Source organism: Nannospalax galili, unplaced genomic scaffold (assembly GCF_000622305.1).
Source record: "Nannospalax galili isolate Female #2095 unplaced genomic scaffold, S.galili_v1.0 scaffold330, whole genome shotgun sequence".
NCBI lineage: Eukaryota > Metazoa > Chordata > Mammalia > Rodentia > Spalacidae > Nannospalax > Nannospalax galili.
The window spans coordinates 4,001,245-4,010,215 of NW_008329640.1; positions in this window are offsets into that span (position 1 = coordinate 4,001,245).

Genomic DNA, 8,971 nt, shown 5'->3' on the forward strand with positions numbered 1-8,971 from the left:
CAGGCGGCTGGCTGGGAGCTGGCTCCCATGCCGCCTCTCCCTTTGTGCATCCCTCCTGGTGCAATTATTAAACGCAAATTACAAAAGACGTGACCCAAACGATCTTTATTTCTTCTTTCAACAAGGGTTGCCTGCAGGGCCCTGATTCCAAATTCCGTTTCAATTATCTCGGCCATTTTCCACACAAAGCAGCTGCTGTTTGTAACTGCCAGTGAGGAAAGAGGCAGGGAGAGGAAGTCAAGGGCTCTGACTCACGGTGTCTTGCTTTTACAGTCTGAACTTGCACTTGTGGCCATCAAAGGGTCCATGACCTACCAGCATCACCTCACTGCATCACCACAGGACAGATGCTAGCGAGGAGGAGGTAACAGACTCACAAGCCTCACATTCAGTGTTAAGATCTAGGGATTCTTCCTCTTGCTCTCTGCTTCTCCAGAGAGACCAGGAGTATGGGCTCTGGGGAGACAGAACCACAGTGACCTCTTTGTCCTTAGCTGTGGGGCCCTGAGAGAGGAAGCTTCAGAAATTCCAGAATGAAACCAATGTGAATGCCCCCACCCCAGCTTTCTCCAAGGGCCCAGATGCCCTAACACTAAGTCACTAGCACTGAGAGATGACATGACATTTTGTTTCCTATTGTGTTCAGGTTGGTGTCACCCACATGGTATGTGGAATGACAGTCTAGACTTTAGAGCCCTGGGCTGGGGTCAGGTGTCTATCCAAGTCTCAGTCAGAGAAGATGACCTTGGAAAAGTATGAATCCTGGGGTTGAGCCTCTACCAGGGCCATCATCTGTGACACTGGAACAGTTGTATTTCCACATCATGGGGATGCTGTGACTACTCAATGACATTTGATGTGAAATCTCAGCACAGTGCCTGACACACAGTAGGTATACCATGAATGTCAACTGACAGAGTTATAGCCCACTAAATTAAGATACCCAAGCAGGCCACAGGTATAAATGGCTCTGTAATTCTTTGTCCCCTGCCAGCCTGCTCTCCTCAGGAATCCAGGATCCTCAGAGGGCCTTGAGGCCACCCAGATTCATGGTCAGTGGCCCCACCAAGGGACTGCGGGCAATAGGCCCAGGCCCAGGCAGGCCAGCACGAAGGGCGATTTACAGCTCCGCTTAGCCTGGGCTGGGTGAATCATTTGTCACGCCAAGCCCGGGCACCTTGTTCTACCTGTGTTGAGTATGTTTTATTGGTGTTGAGCAGAGTGAGGCCAGAGCAGAGTCGAGGATAGAAAACCCACTCAAGTGAGAAATGAGGAAAGCCAAATGGGATTGAGTGGAGCTAGAGGGAGAGAGACAGCAGGAAGGAGGTGAGGGGTGGTTTAGAAAACATAAGACAAATGTGTGTATCAGCCCTGGGGTTCCCGGAGAGAGAGGCACATGGCTTCTGTGCCTCCTAGGCTCTGTCACACACCCCGAGAAAAGACAACCAAGTAGGAGCCGTGGACTCCAGCACAGGGAGGCCCTGGAGCCTACAAGCTGCAGGCTCTAAAGATTTAACCCGAAAAGCAAATCCACCCCTCGGCCCCTTTCTCCAGCCCACCCTGGAAAATAGAGGCTCCGGTTGATCTGCTGAGTTCATTTGCTTCCCTTCTAATCCCTCAGCACAGAAGTTTCAAATCCAAAATCATGAGCTGAGACTCTGGGGTGAGGTAGATTTAGAGATCTCCCGATTAGGGACAAGAAAAGCAAGAGTGAGAGAGGGAGGCCAGGGCAGAAAGAGAGAGAAAGGGAGAGAGGCAGATCGAGAGATAGACACTGGGCTTTGTGCCTGCGACAAGCCACTAAAGGTGCATTTTTAATTAAATTTATACAAAATGTGTCAGTTTTATCTCTAGGTTTCAAACCTGACTCTTTGCTATCAAAGGGAAGTATTGATCTTCATTGCCCCGGAGCTACCTGACTGAATTAAACAGAATAAATAGAAGGAGGAGGACTGAAGGGCTCAGAAACAACCGCAGAGAGGCAGAAGCTAATGGCCCCACCGTCATTTGCTGCAATTAAAAAACAAAACCATTTAGAAGGCCTGTTAACACCTTGAAGTCAGAAAACTCCTAAAAAAAAAAAAAAGCTCCAAACAGCTCCCAGGCAAAACATTTTAATTGCTATGAATCCTTCCATCATTGGCTCACACACACTTCACTCCATGCGCAGTACCCACCTGCATCAGCCCTTCCCCCAGGATTTCTAGTCCTTTGTACCCAGTGCCCCATGGAAGCAGCATCTCCTAGACAAATGACTATGCCTCTCTCTGCCTCGGTTTCCTCATCTGTGAAAGAGAAGTAATAACACACTTTGTAGTGTTGTTGTAAGGAGGAAGTAATCTGTTAAAGAGCTTTGTACAAAGCTCAGGGCAGAATGAAGGCATGATAGATTGGGAGGGAGAGGAGTAAGTATCCACCTACCATGTGATGCTGTCCTGAAGGTGAGGGACTTCCTATAGACACCGTCATGGGGCCTGTCCTGGACTGTGCCAGCAACTGTTTTTCGAGTCATATCAATCATGCTTTCCTGTTTGTACACTTCCCCTACAGGTCTCTGAATTATGAATCTGGGCCTCTGACCTCCCATTTTGTCTCATATGGCATTAGAAATGGATGTGCCAATCACCTCAGGGTCCACAGAGGGAGAACAGCTGCCAAGGTGGTGGTCCATGCTGGGCTGTTGCTATACCCATATCTCAGCTTGAGGTCCACTTGTTGGCATCTGGCCTGTACAAATGCCAGAGCTACCCACAGAAGGGACTCACCCTTGATGGGTGGTCCTTGTCTTGGGATTCTTAACCTTTCTTGAACAAAGGGTCTTACATTTTCACTTACAAAAGTTTTTTTTAGAATAGCAACTCATTATGTAACCCAGGCTGGCCTCAAATTGGTGATTCTCTGCCTCAGTCTCTGGAGTGCCGGCATCAAAGGCACACACACTCTCACTTTTTACTGGGCCCTACAAATCACATGGCTTGTGTCTGTTGCAGTGTATCCCAACCCCGTGCAGTAAGATCCCCTGGTATTTCCTGTCTAGTGCCTACTTTCAGTTGCTGAAAACCACGGAAGCATTCTTACTTCCCCCTGCTGGCTGGCCATCATGGAAGTCTGCTGTTTCTAGACAAGATCTGAGGACTGTGAGGATCTCCCCTGATGGGTCTTCCTCACCAGTCCCTCCCAAGCAAGGCACTGTAGGCCCAGCTAGTATCCACTAAGCCAGCATAGGACTACTCAAAGTGTGGTCCTTAGGTCAACAGTAGCAGCATCCAAGAGACATTAGGGGTTTCAATTCATGCCCTACCCCATGTCTGCCTAACCAGAGGAATCTGAGTTCTAAGAAGTCCTCTAGGCAGTTCTGAGGCCCACTGCACTTTGAGCAGCATTGCTTTTTCCCTGTTTTCTTTTCTTCCTTCTTTTTTCTTTTCTGTTTGTTTCTTTTGAGGGGTTAAAAAATATTTTATTTATTATTTTTATTTTATGTGTATTTACCTGCATATATGTAAGAGCACCTGTATTGTGCAGTGACCACAGAGGTCAGAAGAGGGCATAGGAGCCCCTGGAACTGGAGTTACGGACGGTTATTAGCCATCATATGGGTGCTGGGAACTGAACCCAGGTCCTCTGCAAGAGCAGTCAGTGCTCTTAACTGCTGAGTCATTTCTCCAGCCCCTGTTTTTGTCTTTTAGATAGGGTTTCGTGTAGCCCAAGCTGGCCCTGAACTCACTATGTAGCTCAGGAGGATCTTAAACTTCCAATCCTTCTAAGTGCTGAAATTACAGGTGTGTACCACAACCCCAGGTTTATGCTAGAAATCAATCTCAGGGCTTCATGCATTCTAGGCAAGCACTCTACCAACTGAGGTACATGCTATTCAATAGGTACTAGTCACCAGCCACCCAACTCCTTGGCCCTCCAGTCTAAGGTGGCTGTCCTAGGACCCATCCCCCTACCTTCATGTTCCTCTGGGAGGTAGATGCTCAGGCTGCAGGGCCATTACTCCCCTGCCTTTCAGGAGAGGGGTCATTCCCATCTCCACTTGGAAGCAGTGACCAGTACTGCTTAATTAAATGGGGAAAAAGATCAGGTCAATGCCAGATAAGCAGGCAGGGTTAGGACAGACAGAAAGAATGGGCAAGGGGGAGCTGTCAGCACCCTGGCCTGTGGAGCATGATTATTAATAATGATAAGCAGGAGAATGGGAATAATAAAGGACTAATGAACTGGCTCTGAAAGTGACAGGAGATGGAATCTGATATAGAAGGCTGAGCCCCTGGGTACTACAATCCTGGGGGGGACAGGGGTGGGGGAGATACAGAGAGTGAAGGCTCCAGGGGTCATCTGCTTTCAAGAGGCTTATTTTGTCCAGGAGCTCAATTAGCCCACATGCACACTTTCAAAAATGCATGTTCCCAGTCCTCACCTCAGAGATTCCCTAGGTCTCTAGTGGTAGCCAGGCACCTGTGTTTTGTAAGCCTCCCCTGGAGTAGCGGGGGCAATGCTCTGTGAACTGTACTGATCTTATGCCAGCAGGGTATTCAACCTAGAGCCAGGGCCCATTTTACGTCTGGATCTTTCCAACAGTATATGTGGTGGCAGCTACCAAAGGACAGACAGTGGCAGGGTGGGGAGAGGCAAACCTGAGCCTTCCACATGCTCAGGAGGGCTAAATGATGCCTCTTGTGTGCAGGAAGGAAGCATACATCAGACTCCTCCTTCCTGTCCAGATATGGGTTCTGCCACTAATGCTGAGACATGAACACTGTCATCTCCTCCAGCCAGGCGTCACCAACTCAAAATGCCCCAGAAGTCAGAAGTCAGGCAGGGACTGGAGGGGCCTGGAGAGCCCAAGACCCCTCCCACCTCCTATACTTAGTTCTTTGAGAAGTATCTCTGTGTGGCTGGATCTCTCCAGGAGACTGAGCTTTATCCTCTGAGCCAGCAGTTTGCAACATTTGCCTGAGAAGCTTCTCACCTTAGGGAGGGGATTAGGAAAACACTATCTTCGGTCTTCCCCGTACCCAGTCACTAATCCAACAGGTCAGGAGTTCCAGGAACCCGTACGTTTTAGGAAGCTCTATGGGGGCGCATCTGACATGGGCGATCTGGCCAGTTTGTTGCCTCTGAGATCCCAGCCTCTGAGTGTCGTCCTTTTCCTCTGCACCCTAGGAAAACATCCTAAATAGCCCACTTAAAGCAGGTCATAAGAAAGCCTGATGTCTTTGGCGCAAAGATAGGACTTCTCCCTGCACCCAGTACTCCCAGTAAGACTGGCCAATGGTGGGAGAAGCAGTAGGGAACAGAACCTTGCTGTGCCCTGTTGAGGAACTAATAGAACATGGACAGGTCCACAGAACAGCTGTGGCTGCTACCCTCCTCATCCAGAGCTCCTTGAGAATGAACCAAGAAAAGCCTGGGGCTCAAGCCTCTGTGTCCTGTCCCTCCAAAGTGAGTGTGATGGCAGTACCTTCCTTACCCCCAAGAGCACTGAGTAAGATGACGGACAAAAAGCTTTCTTTGCCTGGTCCACACTTTGGAAGCATTGGTTCTCAATATGACTGGAGGTCAGTTACATGAACAAGGACACATGGCTAACAAAGGCATTTGCAGGGTGGATCCTTGCTCTTAGTCCTAGCCATGCACTTAGTTCTAGCCATCTAATATAGCATCTCCAGGTGTAAGTTAAAAACAAATGTGCTAATGGGAGCTGGGGTTATAGCTCAGCTGGTAGAGAAGGAGCATGAGGATCAAGAGTTCAAGGTCTTCCTTGGCTACACAGCAAGTTCTAGGACAGCCTGGGCTATATGAAAGAAAGAAAGAAAGAAAGAAAGAAAGAAAGAAAGAAAGAAAGAAAGAAAGAAAGAAAGAAAGAAAGAAAGAGAAAGAGAGAGAGAAAGAAAGGAGGGAAGGAGGGAGGGAGGGAAGGGAAGGGGAAGAGAGAGGAGGGAAGGGGAGGGAGGGAGATAGAAAGGGAAGAAGGGAGGGAGAAAACAAAAAACACAAAGCGAACGTGCTAAAGGCTCGCGGGGAAGTCAAACTCTGACTTTCTCTCAAAGACCAAATACAGTGCCCTTCCTCCCTCCAGACAGGCTGGCCTAGCTTTGTAAGCTGGGCTCCTCTGTCTCTACCATGGACCTCTCTATGACCCCTCCTCAGACAAACCTCTGACAGCTTTCTTCCTTCTGTCACCTCTTATCCAAGACGTGGCTCAGATTGAGTAGTTGTGCTGCTCTCTGGGCCTTGTTGGAGGCCTGGTTGGAAGAATTCTGAGGTGATGCAGTATGTGGTGGAGCAGAGCCCAGTAGCAGGAGGCATGAGAGGAAGGGGCCCAATCTGAATAGCCATTCATGTCGAAGGCCTGGGGAGGAGATGGAATTGTGGAATAGTGAGCAACATCCTCCATCAAGAAGAACAAGAAAGAGAAAGTTCTGTAAGATGTGTTGTTACAAGAAAAAGCAAATCTCTATATACTGAAATATATAGATTTATTTTTGAGACAAAGTCTCATATAACTCAGGCTAGCCTCACACTCATTATGTAGTCAACTCTTGATCCTCCTGCCTTCACCTCTCAAGTGCTAGGTTACAGGTCTGCACCAGCATGTCCACTTCTGTTGTCTGTCTCAGACAAGGTCTCTTTCTGTGGCCCAGGCTGGCTTTCAACTCAGAGAAATTCTCTTGCCTCAGCCTGAGTGCTTAAGATTACAGACTTAAGTCATGCCTGGTGAAATAGGTTTTAAATTTAGTGAATGTGTATTATGTAAGTAAAAAGTTTTGCTGTTTTTTGAGACAAGGTCACATTATATAGTGTAGATCTTGAACTCATGATCCTCCTGCCTTAGCTTCTTTGGTGCTGAGATTAGAGGCATGTAACCACCATACCTGGTTAAAATGGTATTTGAAAAATAGGATTGTATGATCTTCAGAAATACTGAACATTTTTTTTCAAAGACTTGGCACATAGGGCATGGTGGTGCATGCCTGAAACCATTCTAAGTCTGGGTCACTGAAGTATGATTTAGATACTTATTTAAGGTGTGTGGTTTAATGAATATACAAGTGGACACAAAACCATGATCACAACCAAGATATTGAATATTTCCACTACCCCCAAGCTCCTCCTTGTTCCTCTAATCAACTGGGCCCTGCCCCTGCCCCAGTGGATTTGCGGCTCACCTCTGATACCCAGTTAAAGAATTGAACATTCTTTAATCTTTCCCTTCCCCTGCTAAGCATCTCTCCCAGCAAGGCCATGTGTCACTCAGCCTCTGCAGCAGCCCTCCTGGGCTGGCAGAGTATGAGCCACTCTGTCCTGCTTATCACACAGGTGGCCTTGTCACTTCCTGTCATGGCAAGGCATGACATCCAGTTGTCTAAACTTCATTCTTTCTCTCTCCCCAGAGGTGACACTCTGATCCTGAGGGTGTCACTTGCATGACTAGAGGCAAATCCTCATCCCCTGACAGGCCTGGTATGTCAGAACATTGATGCTCATGCCAGACTGCCACCCTCAGGGGTTTACTGTGTCCTACCTCAGCAGAGAAAGTGGGGGGCTGCTGCTGAGAAACCAAATTCTTTTGTCAAATGCTCGTGGTAGGAATTTCGGTTCCTCATTTTTAGCTTCTTCAGTGACATTAGATCCCAATTCGGTGCTATAAGCCCGAGAGAGGATCTACCTGTGGCCATTTCTCTGTATCTTCCTCTGCTTCTTCTGTTTTTGTTTCTCTCTCTCTCTCTCTCTCTCTCTCTCTCTCTCTCTCTCTGAATCACACCCACAGGCAGTCAAGCCACTGGGCTCATGAGGCACATGACTTTGAAGAGGCTACTGTTCATACTTCCCAGTCTTGTGTGCTCTGGGGTCTTGGCCCTGCTCCAGCAGGTCTACCTGAGGCCCACTATCTGCCTCCTTCAGGCAGAGTTGGAAATATAAGAGATTTATTATGGGTCACATCTGTGAGTCACAAAGGGGAGAAGAGGTAGGAGTGACAGAAAAGGTTTCAGGTAGCCACCATCATTAGGTATCTGGGTGAGGGCAAGGAAAAAGGGAAGACAGCAAGTCTCAAAGGCAGTTCAGCTCTGAGAAGGGGCTGGCCAGCCCATCAGGGAGCTCTGATGCAAAGATTGCCATGGAAGAGCCCTGCACTGAAGGGAAGAGGCAAGCCTTTGCACTGTTGTCATGCCCAATAAGTTGAGCACCACTTGGATGCTGAGGCAGACCCTGAGGGCACTGCTGCTGGAGTCCAAGCTGACCACACTCTTTGTTCTACTTGGAGGAGAGCCAAGTAGTGTACACCTCTGCCAAGGGCTCCTCCCTGTCTTGAGCCCCTAGTGGATGCTGTGTGGGTGAGTGTGTTTTCCAGACCCAAGGAAGCTCAGCAGAGGGACTGGGGCTCTGGCAAACCATCCATTCTCTCATGTAAACTGAACTAAGACTTCCTGAGCAGAGATCATAGGCTCTAGGGGAAAGTTTAGTAAAAAGTTCTGGGGAGGGCATTGGCTGAGGGACTAGTGATTAGTTCTAGGAATGTCCTCAAGACTCTACTAAACTCTTGTTCAGTGCCATGCTGGACACAGGGGTCAGCTCAGGGTCAGCTTCCATGATCTGCAGCAGACCAGGGCCTGATTATGACGAGAGATGCCAGCCTGCAAGACAGGATGCAAATTCCAGGCTAGGAGCATGACTGAAAGGTGGTGTCCTTAGGAAACAATTCTCCTAGGCAGCATGAGGAGGTTGGGTGGAGGTCTCAAAATCTAGTGGCTACAGGGCCCAAGCAGACATGGACATGGGGTGGGTGGGTAGGGAGGCTGCTGAATTAGCATCAACCACCCTAGGAGCTGCACTCTAGTGCAGACACATCATCCAATCTGAGGCAAGGGAGAAATAGTCTAGGGTCTAACATAAAACCTTTTATTTATTTATCTATTGTTTTTTTTTTTTCCTTTTTTTTCAGCAGGGTCTCCTATTTATTTTATTT